General features: G+C 42.3%; 1 protein-coding gene and 1 non-coding gene across 10 annotated transcripts in view; one reads left to right on the top strand and one right to left on the bottom strand.

Annotated features, from left to right (window-relative positions):
* Positions 1–16,635, top strand: part of RBM47 (RNA binding motif protein 47) — a 219,258-nt gene that overhangs the window by 120,999 nt on the left and 81,624 nt on the right. The window lies entirely within an intron of this gene.
* On the bottom strand, positions 3,920–4,026 carry LOC135271914 (U6 spliceosomal RNA). The gene has a single exon (XR_010340038.1). It is a non-coding gene; the product is annotated as a U6 spliceosomal RNA (small nuclear RNA).

Genomic DNA, 16,635 nt, shown 5'->3' with positions numbered 1-16,635 from the left:
TCAAGTGATTCTCCTGCCTCAGCCTCCTGGATAGTTGGGATTATAGGCACACGCCACCATGCCTGGCTAATTTTTGTATTTTTAGTGGAGATGAGGTTTCTCCATGTTGGTCAGGCTGGTCTTGAACTCCTGATGTCAGGTGATCCACTCGCCCTGGCATACCAAAGTGCTGGGATTACAGGCGTGAGCCACTGCCTGGCTGAAAAAATCTTATTTAAAAATATTCATTGAGGTGTATAACATAAAGGCAGTAAACTGAACAACTCTTAAAGTTTACAGCTTGATGAATTTTTACATATATATGTACCTGTGGAACTACCATCCAGATTAAGGCACAGAATATGTTCAGCATCTCAGCATCCCCTTGCCTCTCCTCCCATCATCCCCTCCACCCAAGGTAACCACCATTCTGACTTGTATCACCATAAATTACCTTTGGCTATTCTTACTTCATTAAGATGGAATCAGACAGTATGTACTCTTTTGTATCTGGCCTCTCACTCAACATTTATCGGTGATGCTCATCCACGTAGTTTCATGTAGTTGTACTTTATCCTTTGGGTGCTTCATAGTATTCCTTTGTAAGAAGAGACCACAATGCAGAGAATTTTCAGGAATTAAAAACATGACTAGATGAGCTGAAAATCATTCCCTGGCTGTGCCAGCTCTTTAAAGTTAAGTGATATCTGAAGGTGGAATGGAAATATGATGACCTGAAAGGCTGGAAGGAAAGAAGTCTGTTGCTGGGAGTATATTTGCTAAGTGCTCTACGTGGGCTGTTTATTTAACTGCAATAATTACCCTAGAAGGTGACTGCCGTTGTTTTGTACATGAGGAAACTAAGCATGAGAAATGTTTTATGACTTTACAATGAGGCTCAACAAAACTTGAAAACTGTTCGTTACACCAGAGGGCAGTCCCGTCCTGGCAAAGACAGTACCAGAACACTGTTGGGGCTTTGCCACCTCCGATTCCTGAGACTCAGCATTTATATACTGCAGACTTTTTTTTTTTTTTTTTTTTGAGACAGAGTTTCGCTCTTGTTGCCCAGGCTGGAGTGCAATGGCATGATCTTGGCTCACCACAACTTCTGCCTCCCAGGTTCAAGTGATTCACCTGCCTCAGCCTCCCGAGTAGCTGGGATTACAGGCATGCACCACACGCCTAGCTAATATTTTGTATTTTTAGTAGACACAGGGTTTCTCCATGTTGATCAGGCTAGTCTCGAACTCCCAACCTCAAGTGATCTGCCCGCCTCAGCCTCCCAAGGTGCTGGGACTACGGACATGAGCCATCACACCCGGCCAAGTGCAGACTTACCTATCTTCTATTGGAGAACTGGCCAACCAACTGACTTTTTTCTTAGATCATTTTGTCTCTTTTTCCCTTCAAATTTGTTTTGTTTTAAAAATAAGACTTGCTCTGGAATTTTAAATTTTGCTTATGAATAATTTTATTTTCAGGCACACATAGTATTAATATATTCTAAAACTTTTATTTAGCAATTTTTGAAATTTTTTAAGTGAAATTCAGGTTTTAGTGTGTATTCATCATAAGAAACTTAGGTGAATTTCAAGTCAGAATTGCTGAAAAGTTTCCTGGGAGTCAATAATCATGTTTTTATTTATTTATTTATTTATTTTTTATTGCATTTTTGGTTTTGGGGTACATGTGAAAAACATGCAAGGTTGTTGCATAGGTGCATACGTGGCAGTGTGATTTGCTGCCTCCCTCCCCTTCACCTATATCTGGCATTTCTCCCCATGCTATCCCTCCCCAACTCCCCACCCCCCCAATGTCCCCCCCTCCCCCCCAACAGACCCCCGTGTATAGTGCTTCCCTCCCTGTGTCCATGTGTTCTCCTTGTTCAACACCCACCTATGAGTGAGAACATGTGGTGTTTGATTTTGTGTTCTTGTGTCAGTTTGCTGAGAATGATGGTTTCCAGGTTCATCCATGTCCCTACGAAGGATGTGAACTCCTCGTTTTTAGTGGCTGCATAATATTCCATGGTGTATATGTGCCACATTTTTCCTGTCCAGTCTATCATCGATGGGCATTTGGGCTGGTTCCAGGTCTTTGCTATTGTAAACTGTGCTGCAATGAACATTCGTGTGCATGTGTCCTTATAGTAGAACGATTTATAATCCTTTGGATATATGCCCAGTAATGGGATTGCTGGGTCAAATGGAATTTCTATTTCTAGGTCCTTCAGGAATCGCCACACTGTTTTCCACAGTGGTTGAACTAATTTACACTCCCACCAACAGTGTAAAAGTGTTCCTATTTCTCCACATCCTCTCCAGCATCTGTTTTATCCAGATTTTTTAATGATCGCCATTCTAACTGGCGTGAGATGGTATCTCAATGTAGTTTTGATTTGCGTTTCTCTAATGACCAGTGATGATGAGCATTTTTTCATATGTTTGTTGGCCTCATGTATGTCTTCTTTTGTAAAGTATCTGTTCATATCCTTCGCCCATTTTTGAATGGGCTTGTTTGTTTTTTTCTTGGAAATCTTTTTTAGCTCATTGTAAATTCTGGATATCAGCCCTTTGTCAGACGGGTAGGCTGCAAAAATTTTTTCCCATTCTGTTGGTTGCCGATTCACTCTAATGACTGTTTCTTTTGCCGTGCAGAAGCTGTGGAGTTTGATTAGGTCCCATTTGTCTATTTTGGCTTTTGTTGCCAATGCTTTTGGTGTTTTGGTCATAAAGTCCTTGCCTACGCCTATGTCCTGAATGGTTTTGCCTAGGTTTCCTTCTAGTGTTTTTATGGTGTTATGTCTTATGTTTAAGTCTTTAATCCATCTGGAGTCAATTTTAGTGTAAGGTGTCAGGAAGGGGTCCAGTTTCTGCTTTCTGCATATGGCTAGCCAGTTTTCCCAACACCACTTATTGAACAGGGAATCCTTTCCCCATTGCTTGTTTTTTTCAGGTTTGTCAAAGATTGGGTGGTTGTAGATATGTTGTGTCGCCTCCAACGCCTCTGTTCTGTTCCATTGGTCTATATCTCTGTTTTGGTACCAGTACCATGCTGTTTTGATTACTGTAGCCTTGAAGTAGAGTTTGATGTCCGGTAGTGTGATGCCTCCCGCTTTGTTCTTTTTGCTTAGAATTGACTTGGCTATGCAGGCTCTCTTTTGGTTCCATATGAAGTTTAAGGTGGTTTTTTCCAGTTCTGTGAGGAAGGTCATTGGTAGCTTGATGGGGATAGCGTTGAATCTGTAAATTACTTTGGGCAGTATGGCCATTTTCACGATATTAATTCTTCCTAACCATGAACATGGAATGTTTCTCCATCTGTTTGTGTCCTCTCTTATTTCGTTGAGCAGTGATCTGTAGTTCTCCTTGAAGAGGTCCTTTACGTTCCTTGTTAGTTGTATTCCTAGGTATTTTATTCTCTTTGTAGCAATTGTGAATGGCAGTTCGTTCTTGATTTGGCTCTCTTTAAGTCTGTTATTGGTGTATATGAATGCTTGTGATTTTTGCACATTGATTTTGTATCCTGAGACTTTGCTGAAGTTGCTTATCAGTTTCAGGAGATTTTGGGCTGAGGTGATAGGGTCTTCTAGATATACAATCATGTCGTCTGCAAATAGAGACAATTTGACTTCCTCCTTTCCTAATCGAATACCCTTTATTTCTTTTCTTGCCTGATTGCTCTGGCTAGAACTTCCAGTACTATATTGAATAGGAGTGGTGAGAGAGGGCATCCTTGTCTAGTGCCAGATTTCAAAGGGAATGCTTCCAGTTTTTGCCCATTCAGTATGATATTGGCTGTCGGTTTGTCGTAAATAGCTTTTATTATTTTGAGATACGTTCCGTCGATACCTAGTTTATTGAGAGTTTTTAGCATAAAGGGCTGTTGAATTTTGTCAAAGGCCTTCTCTGCATCAATGGAGATAATCATGTGGTTTAAAAATATGGAACACTTCACGAATTTGTGTGTCATTCTTGCGCAGGGGCCATGCTAATCTTCTCTGTATCGTTCCAATTTTAGTATATGTGCTGCCGAAGCGAGCACAATAATCTTGTTTTAAAGTGGAGTTTAAGGAAGTGCTTAAGGCCAGATATTGTGGCTCATATTTAATCCCAGCACTTTGTGGGGCTGAGGGCTGGCGGATCACAAGATCAGGAGTTCAAGACCAGCCTGGCCAACATGGTGAAACCCCATCTCTACTAAAAATACAAAAATTAGCCAGATATGGTGGTGCATGCTTTTTTTTTTTTTTTTTTTTTTTTTTTGAGACGGAGTTTTGCTCTTGTTACCCAGGCTGGAGTGCAATGGCGCAATCTCGGGTCACCGCAACCTCCGCCTCCTGGGTTCAGGCAATTCTTCTGCCTCAGCCTCCTGAGTAGCTGGGATTACAGGCACGCGCCACTGTGCCCAGCTAATTTTTTGTATTTTTAGTAGAGGCAGGGTTTCACCATGTTGACAAGGATGGTCTCGATCTCTTGACCTCGTGATCCACTGGCCTCAGCCTCCTGGTGCATGCTTTTAATCCCAGCTACTTGGGAGGCTGACGCAGGAGAATCACTTGAACCCCGGAGGCAGAGGTTGCAATGGTCCAAGATGGCGCCACTGCACTCCAGCCTAGGCAACAGAGCAGATTCTGTTGACCCATGGGTGTCAAAGTCTCTGACTAACTGAATATCAAATGAACAGAGTTCAGGGTAGGGGTGAGGGCCTCAAATTTCTAAATTTCCTTTTCATTACTATTAATATTTACTTAGATTTTCTATCTTGCCAAGACGTACATACAGCAAATAACATACTACAAAAAAGTAGTTGTTCAGAATGTCCTTCACTTAGACTAACAAAAGGGGAGATATGTACCCTAGATATTTTTCCTTTTTTCTTTTTTTTTGAGATGGTGTCTCACTCTGTCTCTCAGGCTGGAGTGCAGTGGTGTGATCTCAGCTCGCTGCAACCTCTGCCTCCCGGATTCAAGCGATTCTCCTGCTTCAGCCACCCAGGTAGCAGGGATTACAGGCATGCACCACCATGCCCGGCTAATTTTTGTATTTTTAGTAGAGACGGGATGGATTTCACTATGTTGGCCAGACTGGTCTGGAACTCCTGACCTCAGGTGATCTGCCTGCCTCGGCCTCCCACAGTGCTGGGATTACAGGTGTTAGCCACTGAGATCATCCTTAGATTTTTTTCTAATCGCAAATTAAAGAGGTTATGTTTTTAACTTTGTATTAATATGATATAACATGTGTGGTCAAGTTATTTCAGTGATGCCAGATAGGCTGGTTAGCTCACCTTTGCCCAGTGGAATACATGGAAACACCTGATAGTGTCTCAGTCAAACTTTTTTTTTTTTTTTTTTTGAGATGGAGTCTGGCTCTGTTGCCCAGCCTGGAGTGTAGTGGCGCGATCTCGGCTCACTGTAATCTCTGCCTCTCGGGTTCAAGCAATTCTCTGCCTCAGCTCTAAGTAGCTGGGATTACAGGTGCCCGCCACCATGCCTGGCTAATTTTTGTATTTTTAGTAAGACGGGGTTTCTCACCGTGTTGGCCAGGCTGATCTTGAACTCCTGACCTCATGATCCACCCATATCGGCCTCCCAAAGTGCTGGGATTACAGGCATGAGCTATTGGCGCCCAGCCTCAGTCAAACATTTAAAGTTCCATCTAGAAAGAACAAGAGATGCCCGTATTGTCTGCTAAAAAAGGTTTTATTATTTTCACAGTTGGTAGAAAGCCTCTTATGTAAGAGAGTGCTTTTAAGCAGTAATCAAAGGTTGTTTCGAATTGAATTCTTTTTATCTTTCTTTATGAATAATCATAGAAACAATATCTTGTATTTGTATACTTTTAAGAAAACACTTTCCCTCCTGCTGTAGGCCTTTTAGTAAAAAAAGAAAAAGAAAAAGAAAAAAAGAAAACTTTCCCAAATAATTTTCATGTTTACTCCTCCCTTTTTTTTTTATTGCTGTGATGTTGAATATGCCCATTTTGTATATGAGAAAGTTGAAATGAAGCTAAGATCACTCACTTGGTTGGCGAAAGAGCTGACATACAGATTTTCCACCTCTGCAGTGGCCCAGCCCTTCCCACCGGCTCACTCTGCCACCTGACCAGTGTTTGAGGAATTGCATCAGCCATTCACATCAGCTCCTTCCACAATCCTGCTTAGGCTATTATGGCTTCCCGAATCATACTATTTTATTGTGCGATTACCGTGTATCAAGTATTGCGCCAAGTACCTTATGTATATAATTCCCAGTTCTCCCAACAGCTCTGCTAGTCAGGAATCATTAACTCCTTACAGATGGGAAGACCGAGGCAACAAGAGGTCAAGTGCTTTGCACAAAGTTGCATTGTTTAGTATGCTGGAGCCTGCCTTCAGGCTCAGATTAGTTTAACCCCAATGTACATTCTGTTTCCCCAGGCCATCCTGGCACCCATCAGAAAATAATGACTTTGCCTGGAGTGGTGGTTCATAGGAGCCTATCATCCCAGCACTTTGGGAGGCTGAGGCAGGCAGATCACCTGAGGTCAGGAGTTTGAGACCAGTTTGGCCAACATGGCTAAAGGCCATCTCTACTAAAAGTATAAAAAATTAGCTGGGCGTGGTGGTGAGTGCCTGTAGTCCCAGCTACTTAAGAGCCTGAGACAGAAGAATCGCTTGAACTCAGGAGGTGGAGGTTGCAGTAAGCCGAGATCGCACCACTGCACTCCAGCCTGGGTGACACAGTGAGACTTTGTCTCAAAAAAAAAAAAAAGATAATAATGACTTTTAATATAATTTGTGTAAGTTCAGGAGCCCTAAAACACGCTGTTGGCAAGTCTTGGCTTACCTCAGCACTCTTGCCTGACAAATGGGCGTTTTCAGAACTAGAGGAGGATGTGTCCTGGTTGGAGTCTGTTCTACAATTAGAGCTGTAAGAAAGCCAGATTTGGTTGTTACAGGTTTGAATTGTATCTGGAGAGGGGTAGCTATACCACAGCCAGACTGGGTGAACCCTTGCTAGGGATGCTGGAGAAAGGGCAGCTCCTTGGGCAGGAGACTGGTCAGGTGATCCCCAAGATCTATTGAGCTCTCAAGATTGTGTTTTCAGACAGTCTCACTCTCTCGCCCAGGCTGGAATGCAGTGGCGTGATCTCGGCTCACTGCAGCCTCCGCCTCTCGGGTTCAAGCAATTCTCCTGCCTCAGCCTCCCGAGTAGCTGGGACTACAGGCATGTGCCACCACACTCAACTGCTTTTTGTATTTTCAGTAAAGATGGGGTTTTGCCATGTTGGCCAGTTTGCTCTCGAACTTCTGACCTCAAGTGATCTGCCTGCCTCAGCCTCCCAAAGTGCTGGGATTACAGGCATGAACCACCACGCCTGGCCAAGATTTTTGTGAAGGAAAATTGGAGAGCGGCATTGAAGCCACTGCTTATTTGGTTCCATCTCAATCATTCTCTTCCTCCAATAAAGAGCAAAGTCTTTAGGTAGCAGAAGAAGCAGAATCAACTGGTTTCTAGCACCCAAGATAGGTACACATGTCCCTGGCACTCAGGATGGCCTCAGAGACACTGAGTCAGCCAGAAGGTAACTTGGAAGCCAGCTGGGTACAAAAGCCATTGCCATAAGCCTGACCTCATGCTGGTCTTGTCTTGTGTAACGTAACGAAAGAGCCAGTCAACAGCGGAGCCCTCCGCCCTTCCCAGCGCAGTGGCTTTCTCTGTATAGAACTTTTATCTTTTCCACAAAGATTCCAACTTTGGGTGGTTATTGTTGGGATTAATTGAGATAATGTGCAGTATACGAAAGTATCTGGCACATCATGGGTGTCCAGTAGATCTGTTTGCCTTCCTTTTGAACAGGATTCCATGGAAGGAAGTTTGCATAAAATGAACAGAACCGGTCTCTTACTTAATAGTGAATTAAAGATATTGAGCATTGTCTCAGGTGGCATTTTTTTCCCCTTGAGGATTGTGAAACATTTAAATTAGCCATTGTTTAAGTAAGCACCGTAGCTGTCAATCACAAATGCAAACCTGGACTTGGAGTAGAAACAAAACATTTAAGCAGAAAAAAGACTTTTATTCTGCTTTTCCAGTAAAATGGCTTCTTACTGTAAAGCCATAAGAAATACCTACTCTTTCATTTTTTAATAGGAGTATTAGAGCAATTCGTCTGTGTTGTTACTGCTGTTGTTTGATAATATATAGGTCAGAAAAAGATCGTATAATGAAGTTGTTATATACACAGCTCCCTGCCCACCCAATCCCCAACGAAGATTGACTTGTGATAAGGGCTTTATTTGCTACAAAAATAGCAAGTGGTTTTTTTTTTTTGAGACAGAGTCTTGCTCTGTCACCCAGACTGGAGTGCAGTGGGTAGGACTACAGGTGCACACCACTATGCCTGGCACATGCCAGTAGAGATGGGTTTCACCATATTGGTCAGGCTGGTCTCGAACTCTTGACCTCAGGTGATCCACTAGCCTCAGCTTCCCGAAGTGCTGGGATTACAGGCATGAGCCACCACGTCCAGCCGACAAGTTAATTGGAATTTTAAAAATTATATGTAATTTTATAGAAAACAATGATCAGGATATAGGGTCTGGGAAAGAACACTAGACCAGGGATTAAAGTCATGATGTGCTCTTGATCCTTCCTGTGACTTAGAGAAACTTCTTCCTACTTTTGGCTGCTGTGTTATTGGTGGTACACGCATGTTAATGTTTCTCAAGAGCATTCTATTGTTTGTACAGTGACAAAATATATATATTTTTTAATTCTAGGAAATAACATTGATTTGGATATAGAAAAATTAAATACCAGGAAATGGCTTATAAATTTTAGTCCAGCATCTTTTTTTTTTTCTTTTTTGAGATGAAGTCTCACTCTCACCCAGGCTGCAGTGCAATGGCATGATCTTGGCTCACTGCAACCTCCCTCTCTCGGGTTCAAGTGATTCTCCTGCCTTAGCCTCATGAGTAGCTGGGATTACAGACACATGCCACCATGCCCAGCTAATTTTTGTGTTTTCGATAGAGACAGGGTTTTACCATGTTGGCCAGGCTTATCTGGAGCTCCTGACCTCAAGTAATCTGCCCGTCTCAGCCTCCTTAAGTGCTGAAATTACTGGCATGAGCCACTGTGCCCAGCCTTTTTTTTTTCTTTTTAGACACAAAGCCTTGCTTTTCAACCAGTCTTCAGTGGTGTAATTATAACCACTGTAGCCTCAAACTCCTGGCCTCAAGCAATTCTCCTACCTCAGCCTCCTGAGCAGCTGGAATTGCAGGCATGCCCAGCTGATAGCCCAGCCTCTTTTAAAGATAAAAGTCTTTATCTTTGCATAAAAGAAAATCAAGGAATTTTGTTCTTATTCTGAAAAACAAAATACAAACTACAATGTTTTGCCTTCAGAGGTTGGCAGTCCTTGGTCTTCCCCAAGTACTTCTTTGGTAAAGAATCTGCCATTGGCGGGTATCTCACAAATGATTTATATCTAGGCCATACGGAAACCATCACCAAAATAAGGAATGTGAATGGAATGTGGACAAATTAAATGGTGATAATTTTTGGTGGGTGGGACTTTCAACACAGATAAGTAATCCAATATTCTTTTAATTCAATTTCTATTCACAAGACCTTATAAAAGCTTAGGTGGGAAGTGGAGTAGAATGAAACAGTCTAATTTACAAACGAAAAATACTGGTTTACAACCTCACAACCTGCAAATCAACACAACAGTGAGGGTCGGGCGTGGTGGCTCAAGCCTGTAATCCCCTCATCCATGATGTGAAATACACCTTCTCTTCCCAATGCCCACCACCTACTAATGGCCCTCAGCACCTCCAGAAGCATCTACCCAGCCTCCTTCCCCCTTGAGGCCACCTTGTGAGAAGAGCCCTCTGCCTAATGCAGGCTTATCATACTCCTCTGACAGTTTTTTCTTCCTTCTCAATTTTAGGTTCTGATTTCATGTCTTTGTAGTGCTTGTTTCAAAGACAGGAAGTGAAGGAAGAGGGAAGATAGAAATGTCAGACTTGAGTCACTGATTCTGAGTCTAGGATGCAACACTGTTCTCTGTCCAGGCTTAACAAATTCAACTATTTTCTTTTCCTTTCCTTTTCTTTTTCTATTTTGTACAGACAAGGTCTCGCTATGTTGATGAGGCTGGTCTTGAACTCCTAGCCTCAAGTGATCATCCTGCCTTGGCCTCCCAAAGTGCTGGGATTATAGGCATGAGCCACCATGCCCAGCCCTCCATTTTTTGGACAGGGTTTTGCTCAACCCAGGCTGGAGTACAGCAGTGCTATTACTGCTCACTACAGCCTCAACCTCCTGGGCTCAACTGATTTTCCTGCCTCTGTCTCCTGAATAGCTGTAGCTTCAGGTGCATGCACCCACTGCACCCAGCTGACTTTTTTTTTTTTTTTGGAGGCAGAATTTCACTCTTGTTGCCCAGGCTGGAATGCAATGGTGTGATCTTGGCTCACTGCAACCTTTCCATTCTGGGTTCAAGTGATTCTCCTGTCTCAGCTTCCCAAGTAGCTGGGATTACAGGCATGCACCACCATGCTTGGCTAATTTTGTATTTTTAGTAGAGATGGGGTTTCTCCATGTTATTCAGGCTGGTCTCAAACTCCCAATGTCAGGTGATCCACTCACCTCGGCCTCCTAAAGTGCTGGGGTTTTAGGTGTAAGCCACCGCACCCGGCCTGCCCGGCTGACTTTTAAATTTTTTTGTAAAGATGGGGTTTTGTCATGTTGTCCAGGCTAGTCTTGAACTCCTGGGCTCAAGCAATCTTCCTGCCCCAGCCTCCCAAAATGCTAGGATTACAGGCCTGAGCCACTGTGACTGGCAAATTCAAGTGTTCTCAAGTTCTGTGTCATTGAAGTCTTCCTGATTCACAAGCAGTCATTGGCCTGTCTTCCTCACTCCCTCTCACCCCTCCCTACCAGAGAGATGGGAAAACACTGTCTTAGCTGGGGAAATAGTTCTCAACAGCATGCAGGGAGTTCAGTCCACTTCCTCCTTCATGTTTGACTTCTGCTCAATTCAGACCAGGCTGCATTCATCAAACAAAGTTCTGGACTCCATTTTTTGAACAGAATAACAATGACACATCAAACAAATTTGCTGTGGGAAATGTGTCAACATAAAAACAATATAACAGGTGATTTGTCCAATGTGGCTTACCCCCCTTTGTAATCCAAGAAGTGAGGCAGTCCAACCTGCTTTAGACTTATGTCAGAAACAGTTAGAAAATGCTCGAGCTTAGCCGGATATGGTGGCACATGCCTGTAATTCCAGCTACTTGGGAGGCTGAGGCAGGAGAATCGCTTGAACCTGGGAGACGGAGGTTGTAGTGAGCCAGGATCACGGCATTGGACTCCAGTCTGGGCAACAAGAGTGAAACTCCATTTCAAAAATAAAAAAATAAAATAAAACTCAAACTTGGCCTCTGTAAATTCATTCTGATGAGCTGACTAACCAGTATGAAGGTTATAGACCATGTTAGTGTTCAGGACTAGATGGATGGAAACCTTCAAGTAGGGCGAGCAGGAGAGGGGTGGAAGAAGATGTGTATATTTGAGGTCCTCGCTGTGGGGCTTGTGGTGGTGGTGAGTCGGTAATTAATGTCAGCCTCAGGAAGGGAATTCTGCCTCTGGAGAAGGAAGAACTAAAAGACTGAAAATAGGTCACTTGAGTTTCGAGCTTTATTTCACTCTCATCTGAGCATCTGTTGAACCTGAGAAAAGTTGATCACACATTTTTAATAGTGTATTAAAGGGTACAGGAAGCTTCTGTTCATCATTGAAATGGAAAAGGCATTAGTTAGATCAGCTTCTCCACCAGAGTGAATGCAGCATTTCTAAGACTTACTGATCTAACTCTGCCCAAATATCTCATTCTTTCCAGGAGCTGCCCTGTGAATGCAGACCTGTGTTATTCAATCCAATATCGTAGCCCATAGCCGTATGCAGTGCAGTTATTTAAATTTAATTAAAATTAAATGAAATAAAGAATTCCTTGTTTGCACTAAGCACATGCCAGGGGCTTCATGGCAGGTGTGTATCAGTGGCTGTTGTATTAGACGGTGCAGATGCAGAATGTTTCCATCGCCACAGAAAGTTCTGGTGGATGGCACTGGCCTAGATTCTTGTTTTCAGCATCCGACTATATGAAGTATGGGCTGTGTATTCTTCCACCCTCTGAGGTTAGAACTGTAAGCATCGGAACTTTATGGGTTTTGCATACCAATCCTCTTTCTGCTTTCCACATCTTGTCATCCAACTTTTTTTTTAATCATTCAAATTGTATTGCAGTCTTTGTCTTCATGTTTCTACGTAAGATATAACGCTAAATTGCAAGGACCAAGTGGAAATTATGCTTAAATTAAAACCGTGACTGTTTTCTTATGTTTTATTTCTCTTATCACGATGAATGAAGCCATCAGCTGATCGTCTCTGCAGCATTTGGACTCGGAGTTAAAACTTCAGTCACCTGGGATCACTTGTTTTATATTGCTGTTATTTTTTTTAACATTGAGGAATTTGATGAAGAACATAGTCAATGCCAGAGGCCAGTTTAAATATTGACTTGCAGATATTTTTTCAAACTTAGAACTTTAAATTCCGAAACAAGTGAAACCTGAGTAAGAGACGTGATAGAAAACCAAAGAATGTCACGAACCGTGGGCGGTGTTTTCTGTGATAGATTTGTTACTGAAAAAATTGTGGTTAAAGGAACATCTGGTAAGTCAATCAGGTTTTAAATGTATTGAGAAAGCATAAGAAAATGTGCTAAATATATATATATATATTTTTTGGTGAGACGGAGTCTTACTCTGTCGCCAAGCTGGAGTGCAGTGGTGCGATCTCGGCTCACTGCAGTCTCCACCTCCTGGGTTCAAGCAATTCTCCTGCCTCAACCTCACGAGGAGCTGGGACTACAGGCGTGAACCACCATGCCTGCCTAATTTTTGTGTTTTTAGTAGAGACAGGATTTCACCATGTTGGCCAGGATGGTCTCGATCTCTTGACCTTGTGATCTGCCCGTCTCAGCCAATTAAAGTGCTGGGATTACAGGCGAGAGCCACCACGCCTGGCCCAATCATTTTGTTAAATGTCTTAAACTACCTTCTAATTCATCTGTTTGGTAAAATTCAGAAGTTTATATGCTATGTGATTATCCCTGCAAGGCTATACCTATGACCAATTCATTAAATACAAAATTAAGGCAAGTTGTTTATAGAGTCAAGTAGATGAAACTTTTATTGGTTTTACATACACACACACACACACACACACACGTATATATATACACACACATATATACATACATATACACACACACACACACACACACACACACACACATATATATATATATGGTTAGCAATAGGGCCTTGCTCTGTCACACAGGAGCAATCATGGCTCACTGCAGCCTCGACCTCCTGGGCTCAGGTGATTCTCCTGCCTCAGCCTCCTGAATAGCTGGGACTATAGGCACACACCGCCATGCCCAGCTAATTTTTGTATTTTTTGTAGAGATAGGATTTGACCTTGTTGCCCAGGCTGGTCTTGAACTGCTGGATTCAAGCAATTTGCCCACCTCGGCCTCCCAAAGTGCTGGGATTATGGGCATGAGCCACTGAGCACAGCCCTAGTTGTATATGTATATGTATATGTATATGTATATGTATATGTATATGTATATGTATATGTGTATGTGTATGTGTGTATGTGTATGTGTATGTGTATATATAGATATAGATATAGATATATTTCTGTATTGTTTTGTTTTTTTGAGATTGAGTCTCACTCTGTCACCCTGGCTGGAGTGCAATGGCACAATCTCTGCTCGCTGCAACCTCTGCCTCTGGGATTCAAGTGATTCTCCTGCCTCAGCCTCCCAAGTAGCTGAGATTATAGGCATACACCACCACGCCCAGCTAATTTTATATTTTTAGTAGAGACAGGTTTTCACCCTGTTGGCCAGGCTGGTATTGAACTCCTGTCCTCAGGAGATCCACCCACCTCAGCCTCCCAAAGTGCTAGGATTACAGGCATAAGCCACCGCGCCCGGCCTATTTTTTAATATTGCAACCAGATGTTAGAATTGTTTTAAGCACAGCTAGTAGCTTTGGAGTACCCCACATACAAAGATGTTTTAGGGATTTATGTTATCTTTATGCTAAAAAAATGTTTATAGAGAGTTATAATTATATTATTATGGATCTTGCAAAAGAGAGGCATTAAGCGCACATTTATTAAATGAATGAGTGAATGAATACGATATAATTTAATATGATTAACTTAATGGTTCTAAGACCTTCAGTTGTGACCTATGTTTATCTAATTTAATCCAAGTAGTCATAGAACTTAATTTTTAAAATTCTAATAACAAATTGAAATTAAATTTACCTTACTTTTAAAAAGCAAATCTATCTCTTAACCTACTTTTAATGAAAGAGGGGTGCTGTTACATCAATCACAGAATGTTATTATTTCAAAAACTTAAGAGAATTTTGACTAGCCCTCTGAGTTTTACAGTCTTAATGTAAATATATACTAATTGTTTTTTTAAAAAACATTTGCAAACACTGAAGTTTAGAGGGAATAAAATACAAATTCCACTATACCCATCACACAGATTTCTTAGCTATTAAGGTTTTGCTACACTGTGCCATCTATCACTCCCCTTCCATTCAGCTAAGTTTTTTTTTTTTTTTTTTTGAGATGGAGTTTCGCTCTTGTTGCCCAGGCTGGAGTGCAATGGCACGATCTCGGCTCACTGCAACCTCCGCCTCCCGGGTTCAAGTGATTCTCCTGCCTCGGCCTCCCGAGTAGCTGGGATTACAGGGGCATCCGACACCATGCCCGGCTAATTTTGTATTTTTAGTAGAGATGGGGTTTCTCCTTATTGATCAGGCTGTAGCACTTCTGGTTTGCAAAGGCACCAACTCATAGTCACATTTATGTTTTGTGCTAGAAGTGAACACTTGTATTTTCAGGCACTATGATTACCTTCTTGCAATCAAAAACTAGTGCATCAATTGTCATACTTAACATTTTGTTTTTTGGAGATAGAGTCTCTCTGTTGTCCAGGCTGGAGTGCAGTGGAGCTATGTTAGCTCAGTGCAGCCTCCACCTTCTGAGTTCAAGTGATTCTCAGCCTCAGCCTCCCAAGTAGCTGGGGCTACAGCAAGCATCACCACGCCCGACTAATTTTTGTATTTTTAGTTGAGATGGGTTTCACTATGTTGGCCAGACTTGTCTCAAGCTCCTGACCTCAGGTGATCCGCCTGCCTCGGCCTCCTGAAGTGCAGGGATTACAGGTGTGAGCCACTGCACCTGACCAATCCTTAACAATTTTTAATAGAATACTGTACTATAATTTGCTTTCCAAGAATTCCTAAGAGGAATTTCTAAATTTACCAGTAATATAAGTATCTTCAGGAAAGGGAATTTAAAGAAGCATCAATTTTAGGTAACCAGTATTCTGTGGTGTGCATTAATAGAAGACTCACCTCTGGTTATATGGTCCAAACCGATTGGATATCCATCAAACTAAGCAAAACCAGCTTGTTCAGTGAAGTACGATCATTTTACAAATGGACATTAGAATTTTGAAGTTGGTCTGCTAACAACTCTCAACATTTGTCTCTGCTTTCTGGAATTAGATAAATATAAAAAATAACAAGCACATTTTATTTGCATAATGAAGGAGGCTTACTTTGTTTTTGTTTTTGAGACAGAGCCTTTTGTGTCACGCAGGCTGGAGGGCAGTGGTGTGATTATGGCCCATTGCAACCTTACCTGCCAGGCTCCCAGGCTCAAGTGATCCTACTGCCTCAGCCTTCCGAGTAGCTGGAACCATAGACATGTGCCACCACACCTGACTGATGTTTTTGTTTGTTTTTAATTTTCTGTAGAGACAGGATTTCCCTATGCTGCCCAGACTGGTCTTGAACTCCTGGGCTCAAGCTATCCTCCTGCTTCAGCCTCTTAAAGTACTGGGACTGTAGGCATGAGCCACCGTGTCTGGCCAGGAAGGCTTACTTTGAATTTATAAATGTTTCTCTGGTTTTTGCTAGATTTTATTTTTGTTTATTTATTTGAGTTTTTATTTTATTTGAGACAGGGTCTCACCTTATTGCCCAGGCCGCAGTGCAGTGGTATGATCAGGCTCACTGCAGCCTTGACCTCCTGGGCTCAAGCCATCCTCTCACCTCAGCCTCCTGAGTAGCTGCGACTACAGACCATGTGCTACCACACCCAGCTAATTTTTAATTTTTTTGTAGAGAAGCGGGTCCCACTGTGTTGCCCAGGCTGGTCTCAAACTCCTGGGCTCAAGTGATCCTCCCACCTTGGTCTCTCAAAGTGCTGGGATTACAGGCATAAGCCACCGTGCCTGGCCTCTGCTAGTTTTTAAGTAGTCATATATTTGCACACATGGCAGGATATTAGAAAAATATGAACTGAAAGTAGTTTGGATTTTGTCAAAAGCAGGAAAAAACGTAAAGCCAGAAGTAAAGACACACCGAAGTGAGGGACCATCTTTATAGTGGAGAGGGATTGAACTTAGGGGTTAAGGCCAGCTGGGATTAAGATCTTGCTGTGCCATTTAATTGCTTTGCTGTATCTTAGGCAGATTCTTTGGCAATTCTGTT

Source organism: Aotus nancymaae, unplaced genomic scaffold (assembly GCF_030222135.1).
Source record: "Aotus nancymaae isolate 86718 unplaced genomic scaffold, 86718_ANA_hifiasm-v0.15.2.pri h1tg000006l, whole genome shotgun sequence".
NCBI classification, from domain to species: Eukaryota; Metazoa; Chordata; class Mammalia; order Primates; family Aotidae; genus Aotus; species Aotus nancymaae.
The sequence above is the reverse complement of the archived record's forward strand: the minus strand, read 5'-3'. Positions and strand labels throughout refer to the sequence as shown.